This window comes from Brassica napus, unplaced genomic scaffold (assembly GCF_020379485.1).
Source record: "Brassica napus cultivar Da-Ae unplaced genomic scaffold, Da-Ae ScsIHWf_2276;HRSCAF=2934, whole genome shotgun sequence".
NCBI lineage: Eukaryota > Viridiplantae > Streptophyta > Magnoliopsida > Brassicales > Brassicaceae > Brassica > Brassica napus.
This window is the reverse complement of record NW_026015668.1, coordinates 538,575-551,579: the sequence shown is the minus strand read 5'-3', so window position 1 is coordinate 551,579 and position 13,005 is coordinate 538,575. Positions and strand designations below refer to the sequence as shown.

At 36.4% G+C, this 13,005-nt stretch overlaps 1 non-coding gene and 1 pseudogene across 1 annotated transcript; both read left to right on the top strand.

Moving 5' to 3' along the window:
• Window positions 1-3,657: 3,657 nt before the first annotated feature.
• LOC125600475 lies at window positions 3,658-3,764 on the top strand. The gene has a single exon (XR_007333810.1). It is a non-coding gene; the product is annotated as a small nucleolar RNA R71 (small nucleolar RNA).
• A 2,762-nt stretch (window positions 3,765-6,526) lies between these two features.
• On the top strand, window positions 6,527-7,427 carry LOC106403785 (annotated as a pseudogene).
• Window positions 7,428-13,005: the final 5,578 nt, after the last annotated feature.

Genomic DNA, 13,005 nt, shown 5'->3' with positions numbered 1-13,005 from the left:
GGGCAAGTCGCTTCACGGGGTGAATATGGCGAGCGACTTCACGGGGTCGCTCCAGCTAGGTCGCTCTGAGAGGTGCTTTGGAGCGACCTCATGACGTCGCTGCGGAACCTCGCTTTCCCTGCTCTGCTCGTCCAATGATCACATATTTCACCTCCTTTGAGCTCCAAATGCATCCAAATAGCCCCAAGAACTCCATGTGGCACTCCAACACCTGATAGAGACTCATGTATGCAAAATGTAACCTAAACATGGCTAAATCCTAGTCTATATGATCAAAATGCACATGGATGAATGGATAAGATAATGAAAATATGCAAGATATCAACACCCCCAAACTTGTTCTTTTACTTGTCCACAAGTGAACTTTCTAGAACTCATAGGGAGAGAGGTTTGAAGGTGGGAGCTCATAGCCAAAAGAAACACAACTAGTACTCGATTCAACATCTAATCCAGCATGAGAACACTCTCTTATTACACTCTAGCTTCTCTAGGCCTATCTCAACTCTTTTTGCCCTTACACTCATCATCAAGCTTCCACACATTCAAATCAACCAACTCTCACATTCATTAAGCACAAAACATCAGGTGAATTCTTGCAAATTGTCAGTTGGTCCAAGTCATTTGGTTGAGTGAGGGAAGGCTTTTATTCAAGTGATTCAAAAGGTTCGAAACATAAAATCTTTAAGGTGGTTTACTCTGGAAACAAGTAGCCTTGACATTGCACATAATATATCTAAGAAAGGGATCAACTCATGCATACAATGCTCAATCTCCATTGTTCTACCCTTTTCCCAAACATACAATTACACAATCATTCCCAAATGTCAAACTCAACTCACATCTCTCACCAAAAGATCCTAAGAACATTAACTCCTTCTCTTTGAAATCTACAAGGGATTTTTCACAACCTCAAAACATTACTTAGCTCCTAACAACTTTGCTAGCCCCCTTTTTCTTTCTTTTCTTTTCTTTTCATATAATTTTTTTTTTTTTTTTTTAAATGAGGGCCAAGACTTTTCATAACTTGAGCTAGAGGTTTTTCTACTTATCCCAGTAAGACAATTCACTTAAACACAAAGAGTTATTTCTTTTCCTTTTTCATTGCTCCCAAATCATAATCACAACTCTCACCCCCCCCCCACCTATAGCTAGACAATAGAGTGCCCAATCTAGCAAGAATGAAGATCAAGCATTGTCGTTCCCGATACTCTCAACATTATGCACATGTAAGACTTTCCGAAGAAGGCCTCACTCATCAAACAATGAAAGCTTAAAAGGAGGGAAAGGTTTTGGGAGTGGTCTACCACTAGAGTTTGTCAGAATAAGATTGGCATAAAGGATGTGACAACTCAGGTGTGTATAGCCATGACTCAGTACACAAGGGACCATGAGCAAGAAGCATTAAGTTCGTTTAGTTCAAATAAGGTTGTAGTTGGCTTCAAAGACTGAGTTTCAGCAATCAACAAGTTTCAGGAAGAGTTTTCAAGGCTCGAAACATACAAGTCTTTTTGAGAGGTGCAAAAGCTACTCAGGTGCAACGTAGTGTTCTTTACAAGGCATTCAAATCATTGCTCCCAATGCAAGTAAATGCAACCTATATGCTCTAGACTCTCCTAGAAATGCCAATGATGCAAACTAAATGAATTTTTTTTTTTTTTTTTATGCAAATATATATGTATAATGCAATGCATGAGACTCAAATCATCAAAGCAAACGTGATCAAATACTTGGTACCTCCCCCAAACTTAAATGACACAGTCTCTGTGTTGTCAAGGAGAGAGAGATACCCAAAAAGAGAAAACTAATATGCAAAAACGAAATGGTATATACAAGGGAAAGTAGTGGGTTACCTTCTATGGAGAATGAGTAGAGGGAGATGCTCCCTCCTCGTCGTCCTCAGGTGGTAACTCTTCAAGGTGCTCATCAGCAAGAGTGCCCATCTCTTCAATGTAGAAGGCTTGCCCGAACACAGTTGGTTTCTTCATTTTCTCCTTGATGTCAAAGTGGAGAACATGCCCTTTACCCAAATGGAGATCAATCGTGCCCTCTTTCACCTTAACAATTGCTCCTGCTGTAGCTAAGAATGGCCTTCCAAGAATCAATGGGTCTTGAGCCTCCTCACCCATCTCAAGCACCACAAAATCTGTAGGTATCTCATATTTTCCAATCTTCACAGGTAGGTCCTCTAAGATGCCCACAGGGTACTTCACTGAACGATCAGCTAACACCAGAGAGAGTTTACACTTCTTGTACTGAGTGAATCCAAGCTTCTTTGCAACAGACAAAGGCATCACGCTGACACTAGCTCCCAAATCGCAGAGACATTTCTCAAATACCATAGGTCCAAGAGCACAAGGTAGTGTGAAGCATCCTGGATCCTCTAACTTCTCTGGAACATCAAGCCTTTGGATGATGGCACTGCACTCATGGGTAAGAATCATCATGCTTTCCATTTCCTTCTTCTTTGCAGCTACAACATCTTTCAGGAACTTGTTGTATTGAGGAATCAACATGAAAGCATCGATGATGGGCATTGCAACCTGAGCTTCACTCATTTGCTTGTCAAACAAAGCCTTGTACTTCTCTAGCAGCTGCCTCTTGAATCTACCAGGGAATGGTAGTTTGGGTTCATAGGGAGGAGGAACAAAAGAATTCTCACTTGCTGGAGCAAGAACTTCACCATCCTTCACTGTTTTCTTCTCTTCCCCAACCTTTCCTTTACCCTTGGCTTCCACAATCTTCTCCAAGATTTCATCATTGATTTTCTCATCAACAATCACCACTTCATCATCTAAGTTGATGGCCACCTCCTCACCTAGTTTCTCAGCATCCCTGGTGAGGGTTGTAGGAGGTAACTGCTTACCACTCCTAAGGGTGATAGCTTTGGCCTCCTTGGGGTTTTGGTCAGATTTTCCAGGTAGAGATCCTTGCTGGCGAGTCTGGTGAGTGTTCATGGAAGCAAACTGATTCTCTAAATTCTTGACTGTAGAAGCAAGATGTGAGAACTTGTTGTTGAGCTCATTGTAGCTCCCATCAATCTTGGAATGAAGGTTTTTCAACTCATAACCAACATGCTTCTCACTTCTAGTCTGAGACTCCAAGATTTGTTTCAGCAGGGTGTCAGTGCTGCTCTCTTGAGGAGCAGAGGAACCAGATGAGGGGTTTTGCTGAGGTTGATAGCTGCCTTGCTGGTTGTTTCGAGGCGGATAACCACTCTGTTGGTTGTTGGGATAGGATTTCTGTTGGTAGTTGTTGTACTGAAAGTTGGGCTCTTTTTTGTACCAGCTACCATTGTTGTTGATGAAACACAGCTCTTCCTGACCTTCCAAACCCTCAACCTCATGGACAACAGGTGGTGTATCTTGGCTTGGGTTACCAACAAAGTGCAGCTGCTCTTGTGTGGCTTTATCAGCAAGGAGGATGTCTATCTTATCCTGTAGAGCTTTCAACTCCTTCCTCGTCTGCTTATCATCTGTTCGACTGCTTCTGTCGTGGTCTCCACTGTAGACTGCATCACTCTTTACCATGTTGTCAACCAGCTCCTCTGCATCTTCCTCAGTTCTCCCCAAGAAGAACCCATTGCTAGCTGTATCCAGTCTGGCCCTGTACTTAGGAAGAGCACCACGGTAGAATGTGCTCAGCAAGCTCTCCTTAGAGAAACCATGGTGTGGGCATTGAGCTTGGTAGCCCTTGAATCTCTCCCAGGCTTCACTGAATCCTTCCAAGTTCTTCTGTTGGAAACTGGAGATCTCATTTCTCAGCTTAGCAGTTCTTGAGGATGAGAAGAATTTCTCCAAGAATGCTCTCTTGCAGTCATCCCAAGTGGTGATAGAGTCGCTGGGTAGAGACTTCTCCCACTGACGTGCCTTATCCCCCAAAGAGAAAGGGAATAACTTGAGCTTTAAGGCATCTTCGGACACACCATTGGTTTTTGACAACCCACAGTAGCTGTCGAACCTGTCCAAGTGATCAAATGGGTCCTCTAGAGCCAAGCCATGATACTTGTTGTTCTCGATCACGTTGAGGAGTCCTGACTTGACCTCAAAGTTGTTGGCTGCCACAGCTGGTGCTCGGATTCCCAATCTATGACCATGTATGTTGGGGCGGTCGTAAGTGCCAATGGGTCGAGCTGCCCGCGGTTGGTGTTCTGCCCCTTGCGGTGGATCTGCCATATCAATATCCAATCTCTGCAAGTGGGCTTGTTGTTCTTCTTCTCTTCTAGCTCTAGCACACTCCCTCTCTAAAGCTCTGATGTCTGCCACTATTGGAACTAGGTTTGATGGACCCCTGCTCCTCAAGTTCATACACCTGAAAGTTAAAGGTAGTGAAGAAGAAGAATCAGTAACAAAACAAAATTAAAATGACTTAGTCTCAAGCAAGTGACTAAATCTCAATGTTTAAATCTACTCAGAATTTGGCAACGGCGCCAATTTGATGTTAGGAGTTTTCAAGCTCCTAAGACAAATGTTGTAGTATAGTGATTGTCGAACCAGTTCTGAGGGATATCAAAGCACTGAGAATGCAAGTACTCACTTAATCTAAGTGCAACCAATGATTTATATGGGTTTTAAACTACTACTAATACTAGAAAACAATAACAGAATGATACTTTCTTGACTAAGGGAAAAGAGAACTCATGGGCATAGGGATTAGACCTTGGGTGATCAAGTATCGAACTAAGGATGGCAAATGATCAATCAAACTATCAACCTTAAGCCTAGACACAATTCTAAGCAAGCTCTATGTCTAGATGAATGCTCATTTGCTAACATATCTCAAACATCAAATGTCTTTGGTTGAATAATATGAAAGCAATCATTACTAACAAGTCTATTAGCTATCTTAGCATCTTTAACAACAAATGTCTTTGGCAAAGTATACTAAAAGCCTAGGAGAGTTGTCTCAGGCATTTCATCAAACACCTTTTGGGTGGAAAATGTCTATTGATCAACTTTTGAGTGGCCAACTCAGAAGATGCATTATGAATACTCTACTAGCAAGGAACAAAAATGATCTACACTAAAACATCCTAGAACTAACCTAATCACCCTTAATCTCCCTAACCCATGAATTCAAAAGGTGATTACTCACTAATCTCCATGATTCCTCTTAAACTCATATTGGATTTCAGACTAATCATGTAGAGAAATAGATAAGAAATCAACAATAACACAAGAACATAACAATCAAAATCCAAGAGATGAACTTCTCAAGAGAGTTTTTGTGTATTTCTCAATAGATCCAAAGATTAGTCTCCTCCTGGTGGCTTCCAGAGTATTAAAACATAGGTTTAGAAAATAAAAACGTGCATAATGAAATGACCAAAAGGCCCTTAAGTAAAATAGAAAATCGACCCAACAACAGACGCGGAGCGACCTCGGCGTGTCGCTCCGAGAGGTCGCTCTGGCCTTCGGGAGCGACCTCAGTGGGTCGCTCTGAGAGGTTGCTCCGGGCTTCGCTTCGTGTCATCTCGCCATAGAGACGCGAGCGACCTCGGGGTGTCGCTTTGGGAGGTCGCTCCGAGAGGGGTGTGAGATGCGAGCGATCTCGGCGTGTCGCTCTGGGCAAGTCGCTTCACGGGGTGAATATGGCGAGCGACTTCACGGGGTCGCTCCAGCTAGGTCGCTCTGAGAGGTGCTTTGGAGCGACCTCATGACGTCGCTGCGGAACCTCGCTCCCCTGCTCTGCTCGTCCAATGATCACATATTTCACCTCCTTTGAGCTCCAAATGCATCCAAATAGCCCCAAGAACTCCATGTGGCACTCCAACACCTGATAGAGACTCATGTATGTAAAATGTAACCTAAACATGGCTAAATCCTAGTCTATATGATCAAAATGCACATGGATGAATGAATAAGATAATGGAAATATGCAAGATATCAACTGAGATCTGATCATCAGTTCATCAGTGGTTAGTGTTGCAGCAGGGACGGCGAGGGAACCGTCAAGATGACCAGAAAGGTCATAGCCATCAAGCAAGGCATGGATTTGCAAGCTCCACATCAAGCAGTTGGTGGAGGTGAGCTTGGTCACATTAGACATGTTGATTGTGAGAATGGTTTGAGAGTTTGCATTGATGTTTTCAGTAACAACAACGGGGGAAGAGGTTTCGGAGCTCATGTTTTGTTTGTGAGAAAGGAGAGAAATTTTTTTGGTTTGGAACGTAGGCTCTTGATACCATATAAGATTATATTGAATTGATAACTTTACAATACAAAGTATGAGAGTATATATACAGATGACATGCTACGGTATTCTAGTTAATGACAATATATATGTTTACATAAATAGACTGATACGAAGGAATAATGAATGATATGATTGTATCAATTATATATTGTGATTGATACTTAATACATGATACGTTGTTGATCTTCTTCTATCATCATCGATTGCTGCAAAATCATCGATTCAGCCCTTTGTGAGTATTTGTGTCGCTCTTATCTATGTTATTTTGCATCTAGTGTTGTTATTTAGATCTAATAAATTCTAATGCAGCTGGCGTTTATTGAAACTTGGATGAATGATGACGATGATGTGTGATCTTCCACATGATTTGGTGGGTGAGAAGATACTCGCCGAAGTTTCAATAACGTCTCTGAAAGTAATATGATCTACTTGCAATTTTGCAAATCATGGAATGTTTTATCCAAAGACTTTATTGTTGGCAAAGCAACATCAAGGCAGCATGAGTTTCTAGGGTTTATGACAATATGTCATAAGGTTTGTTCCTTGAGATTTGATCTCCAAGAAGTCCGAAATCACAACGATTTGGTTGATCCATCTACGAAGCAAGTAGGTTTACTTGATCAAGTTGAGATAATTAAAATAGTTCACTGTGATGGCTTAGTGTTATGTGTCACTAAGGACGACTAAAAGCTCTTTGTGTGGAACCCTTATTTGGGGCAAACAAGGTGGATCGAACCAAGAAAACATTTCCACTGGTCAGACATGTATGGTCTCGGATACAATAAATGTAAGATCCCTAACTATAAAATTTTGTGGCGACACAGTGAAAATAACTATGGCCAAATCAATTGGTCTGAAATCTACAATTGTAGCTCTGATTCATGGAGTGTTCTTGATCTCATTCCCGACTGTCAAATACAAACTTATCAAAGAGGCGTGACTTTGAAGAGAGGTACTTACTTTTTTTGCTAGAGTGAGAATAGCAACTGCACCTCATGAAGTGGGAAATGAGTATATGTTAGGGCCTGACATTTTTTTATATCTTTTGATTATACAAAAGAGAGATTTGGACAGCTTCTGCCTCTCCCCTTTATTTTTCATGTCCATGACACTGTGGCTCTATCTTGTGTTATGAGAAGTTTCTATCTAATATATAGGAGATTTGGGTTACAAATAAGATTGTGTCCAATGCGGTGTCGTGGAAATCAGTATACAACACATGGAGCACAAACTAAAAAAAATCACGTTTTGAGCGATCGAACGCGTGGAAGGTTTTTCTAAAAAGCATGTTCTAAAGAAATCGGTCAAAGGTTTTTTTATAAACATGAAATTTTCTATCTATCGGAGGAAGAAGGTTGATTCTCGGCAAGTCATGTCTCTATTGATTGCAGGGCGATCAAACACGTGGTTCTGTGAGTCAATTTTCTTCTGCGATGGGTTTTCTGTTTGGGCTTATGGCCTAAAGTTGTTTGTATAGTTTGGGCTTCTATGATAAGCCTTTGTTTCATGTTGTGTTTTATGTTCTGTTGAGCTCGGCTCAGTTGGGCCTCGTTCCATTAACAAAATTCCAGTGAAAAAAAAAGAAAGTTGATAAAAAAAACATTGTCGAAAGTTAAACATGATTTAGTTAGTTTTGGGATAAAAACCTAACAATTAATTAGAATAAAATCATGTAGATCTTTTGGTAGAATTTTCTAGAACTAGGATTAAAATATTTGATATATTTTGTACTTTGAAAACTATAAATACCTTTTCTTCTTTCTCATTTTAAACCATCCAAGAAAAGAGAAATCTTATATAGTACTAAATTCTCTTTAGTAATAAAATATTTATTCTTCATATGGAAGTATTTCATCTTCTTAAAATCTTTCATGTTTATAAAATCACTTCTCTTCAAAAACTTTTAAAAAATTTCATCACTAATTAATTTTAAAGATTGTAAGTAGCGGTGTTTCCTTCCAAGTCTCAATGCTCACAACGAGTAACTATGATAATTGAAGTCTAAGAATGATGATTATCTTAGAAGAACATGACGTGAGATAGTCGAAAAAGGCTTCACTAAACCGGAGAATGATGGTGTTCTATCTCAAACTCAAAAGATGGTTTGATTGACGTACGTAAGCAAGATAAAAAGAATTCCTACTTCATGTCTAATCATCGATCAACGATTTAATGAAGACACACTTAGAAGGTTGATGGAGAAAATATGTACAAAGGAGCATAGGCGAAGCTTTAGACCTCTTAAAAAGTAGGTCTTCAAACTCTAAAAAGAGAATGTAAGCACACTACAAATGTAAGCACACTAACCGGGCCTCGTGGTCTGGTGGTAAAGGAACCTTGGCTGAGGTGCCCGCCATCACGAGTTCGAGTCCCGGCCACAGCGGATTTAACATGGTTTTCGTTTGGCCTCCAGGACCTTCCTCGCCAGTTCCGGTTGGACGCGGTGGGATAGTCGGACTAAGGTCCGGATACCTGGATTATCAAAAAAAAAAAAAAAAAAAAAAAAGGAAGGAGAAACATATATATGTCGTAAAAGTGTAATAAGATATTGTGTCACTGACTCACTGCCATATTCTTTTATAAATAATAACTAATATTGTTTTTCAAAAAATAATAAGCAAAATATATTACTAAAACCTTAGTTACAATTTATAAGCATAAACAATAAATAAGTTAATAAAAAACATATATTCATTTATTTTATTCATATTTTAGATATTTTTAATTTTTATATTGAGAAACATATATTATATATATATATATATGTATAAATATATGGTAAAACTAGGTGTTTTCCTGCACAGCGTCTAGTAATAAAATTTTTAAATTTAAATTTTATTTAAAAATAAAATTTTATTATTATTTTATATTTTATTATTCTTTCCAATATTTTAATATAATTTTTGATTTAATGAACGTAAAACTAAGATAAAATAAAACAATTTTATTTATTTAAAATTATATTTAAAATAGATATGTATATATTTAAAATTATAATCTTAGATAAAATTTTATCTATTCTTTTGGATAAAATTGAAAATTGTATAATTATCAAAATTACAACTAAACAGTATTTCTAAAATTTGTAGATATATAAAACAAAAATTAAAATAAAATAAATATTTTTGTTTTTTAAAATTATATTTCAAATGATATGTATATATTTAAAGTATTTCAGTATGAAATGATCTCTGACTCTCATCCACTCGCCCGAGACCAGCTAACAAAAACCTTCATAATAGTTACCCGGACCTCACAGTGGATTCTCTCATTAATTCGGAATCCCGCACATGGAATTTACAGGCAACTAGGAACTTGGTGGATCCACAAGATGCAAAAATAATAGAGAGTATACCATTGAGTAGAAATCAGTTGGCAGATAGAAATGGATGGCACTTTACCAAGAATGGGAAATATACGGTACAATCAGGGTATCAGGTAGAAAGGATTTATCCTGACAAGTCGAAACCACCTGATTTTTATGGTCCTAATGTTGATATCCTCAAAGCATTCTGTTGGAAGGTGAGGTGTCCTCCGAAGCTAAAGCACTTTTTATGGCAGTTGTTGTCCGGTTGTATAGCGGTAACGAAAAACCTGAAAGCGCGAGGGAGACAAGGAGATACCTGCTGTGCCAGGTGTGGAGACCCGGAGGAATAAATAAACCATGTGTTCTTTGAATGTCCTCCAGCACGTCAAGTGTGGGCTCTATCCAAGATCCCATCAGATCCAAACATTTTCCCAATTGGCTCTCTTTTTGCTAATATGGACCATCTATTTTGGAGAGTTAATCCAAAAATGGAGGATCATCAGTTTGCATGGATATTATGGTATATTTGGAAGTGCTGGAACAACAAAGTGTTTAGTAACCTTGACATTGACCCAAGAGACACGCTTCGACTGGCAGAAGTTGAATCAACACTGTGGGCTGAAACACAGGTCATTAATAATCATAGGTTGGTACAGGAAGTACAGGTAAGGCCTGATTTAAGGACCACAGGAAGATGGTGTTTCACGGACGGTTCTTGGAAAGATAAGGACCTATTTTCAGGACAAGGATGGCTTAGTACGTTACCAGGGTTTGATGGCTTATTGGGGGCACGGAATGTGAGGGCATGCCTCTCACCTCTTCATTCGGAGATGGAGGCATTAATTTGGGCAATGAAATGTATGGGAAATTTAAGGCAGTTTCAGGTTACGTTTGCAACGGATTGTTCTCAATTGGTGAAGATGGTTTCGGAATCAGAGGAATGGCTAGCATTTGAAAGCTACCTGGAATATATTAAGCTTTTGCGACAAAGTTTTGTCAACTCAGAGATCGTTCATGTTCCTAGAACGGAGAATAAAAGGGCGGATAGCTTGGCACGTAGTGCTCGGCAACAACCGTTTTTCGTCGTGCACATGAATGCAGATTTACCACCTTGGTTTACAGAGTCTACATGAGTCTGTACATGTTTGTTGTCAAAAAAAATGTATATATTTAAAGTTATATAAAAGAAGCTAATAATATTAAGATTTAAATTTTACTTTTTTAAAAACAAAATTGTAAAGTACTGAAAATCTTTTCAGTAATAAAATGGTATAGTTATAAAAACAAAATAGATAATATTTCATAATATGTAAAATATTATATATTTTTATCATTATGTTATTTAATATCATATTTGAATAGATTTACTGTAATGATGATGTATAATTTACCACCATATTCTTAAAAAGAAAATTACAAAAAAAAAATGAAACGTATAATGTAATTGTCCATGTCACATTTAACCATAAGCCATTTCATCAATTATGGTATGTCATATCATATTTATTTAGTGAAAGAGATTGTAAAAAATTATTTCTCAAAATCACTTTGCAAATAATATCTAAAAGATGGTAATAAGATATTGTGTAACTACCTAATTCTTTTATAAAAAATAATTAATATTATTTTTCAAAATTTATTACATGGTGTTAAAATTATTGTAACATGATCAGTTTAATATAGATATTTACATTTTGACAAGTGATTTGCTTAGTGGTGTCCACCACAATCTTTCTAACGAATAAATGATGATATGTCTTATTAAAAATGATGATATGGATTCTATATAATCATGACATGGCTTAACATAACTATGACATCAATTTCAATTATAGAAATTCAAATATAAAACAATAAATATATGGTAGTTACCATAACTAAAACAAATCAGCAAAATAACTCAAATCTTAGTTTAAAATTTATTATAAACTTACACAATAAACAAGTTAATAAATTGATAAATAATTTCATTTATTTTATTAATGTTACAATAAATTTTCAATGTTTCAAATGATAAAATTTTTTTGTGTCATTAAATGATAAATATAAATATATATATATATATATATATGGTAAAATAGTAATAAGATATTGTGTCACTACCATATTCTTTTATAAATAATAATTAATTTTATTTTTCAAAATTTATTACATGATGTTAAGATTATTGTAACATGATCAATTTAATATAGATATTTACATTTTGACAAGAATTTTTAGTCGTTTTAATAATATTTACATCATATCAAAGAGAAATATGTATACAAATAGTTAAACTTTTGTGGATAGTTAAATAATTAAAGCTATATTTAAGTTTATTACTCATTGTAGGGAAACACCTAATCAAGTTTCTAAATTACTGATTTTTATTTAAAATTTAGTTGTGGTAGAGTAATTTAAATGATTGATTAGATTTCGATTCACAAAAAACACTAGTGAATTGTATCACAAAAATAAGTGATACTATTTTAAATTACTTATTTAGAAATGACACAAATATATAAAAAAATTGAATCAGTTAGAACAATTGATGTTTTATACAGTTTATATGAATATGCATCATTTTCACAAAATTGATATTGTTATTTAGATTTATATCAATTCCACAATTGATGCATTTATTATTTTGGTTAACATCATTTAATAAAATGATATATAATTTATATCAATAAAAATTGATGCTAACAAAAAATTATATAAGTAACTTTATAAGAAATGATGTCAGCTTATCTTAATTTGCATCATTTAAAATATCAGATACAGTAAAATTTATTTACTTGTTGTCCAAAAATGTATTTACATCGATAAAATAAGTTATATATCTATATATATATAAAGATGTTGGTAACCCTCCTGTGATGCCACGTGGAAAGTCGTGCATCCTAGAAGCGACACCTGTCCCTTTTCACAAAAATGATGTGTTTCATTTATTTTTGTTTGTGTTCCGTCTGGGTTTTCGTTTTTTCTGTTGTCATTATTTTAATTTATAAAGTCTAGTCCACTAAGAATTAACTCCAAATGTATATTCGAGACTTATACATATTGGGCTACTTTGTTAAATTGGGCCAAATTCTAATCTTAACAAAATAATAAAGTAGAAAATATAAAGCGATTTTAAATCATTAAAATATTACAGACGAAAATAAACAGAAATTATAATAAATCTAAATATAGAATACTTATGTCGGTAGAAGAAGATATGACAATAATGGCGATGGTGGAAGATATGACAATAATGGCGATGGTGGAAGATATGACAACGGTGGTGGCCGGAACAAATGACAGTGCTCAGTTGCAAATATGGTAAATGTAAACAGTGTCGGTGGTGATGTGTAAATGGTTCTCCACGTTCTTCTCCAAAAAGTCAGATCTGAAACATGCAAATGAAAAGAAAAAAAATAAGTCAAGGATAGAAAAAAGGCGAAGACAAGAAAATGAGTGTGTTGGGAAGAAAAGAAGTCAAAGATCCCAGAAGTTAATGCAACTATTGGATTTAAAAGCAAAGG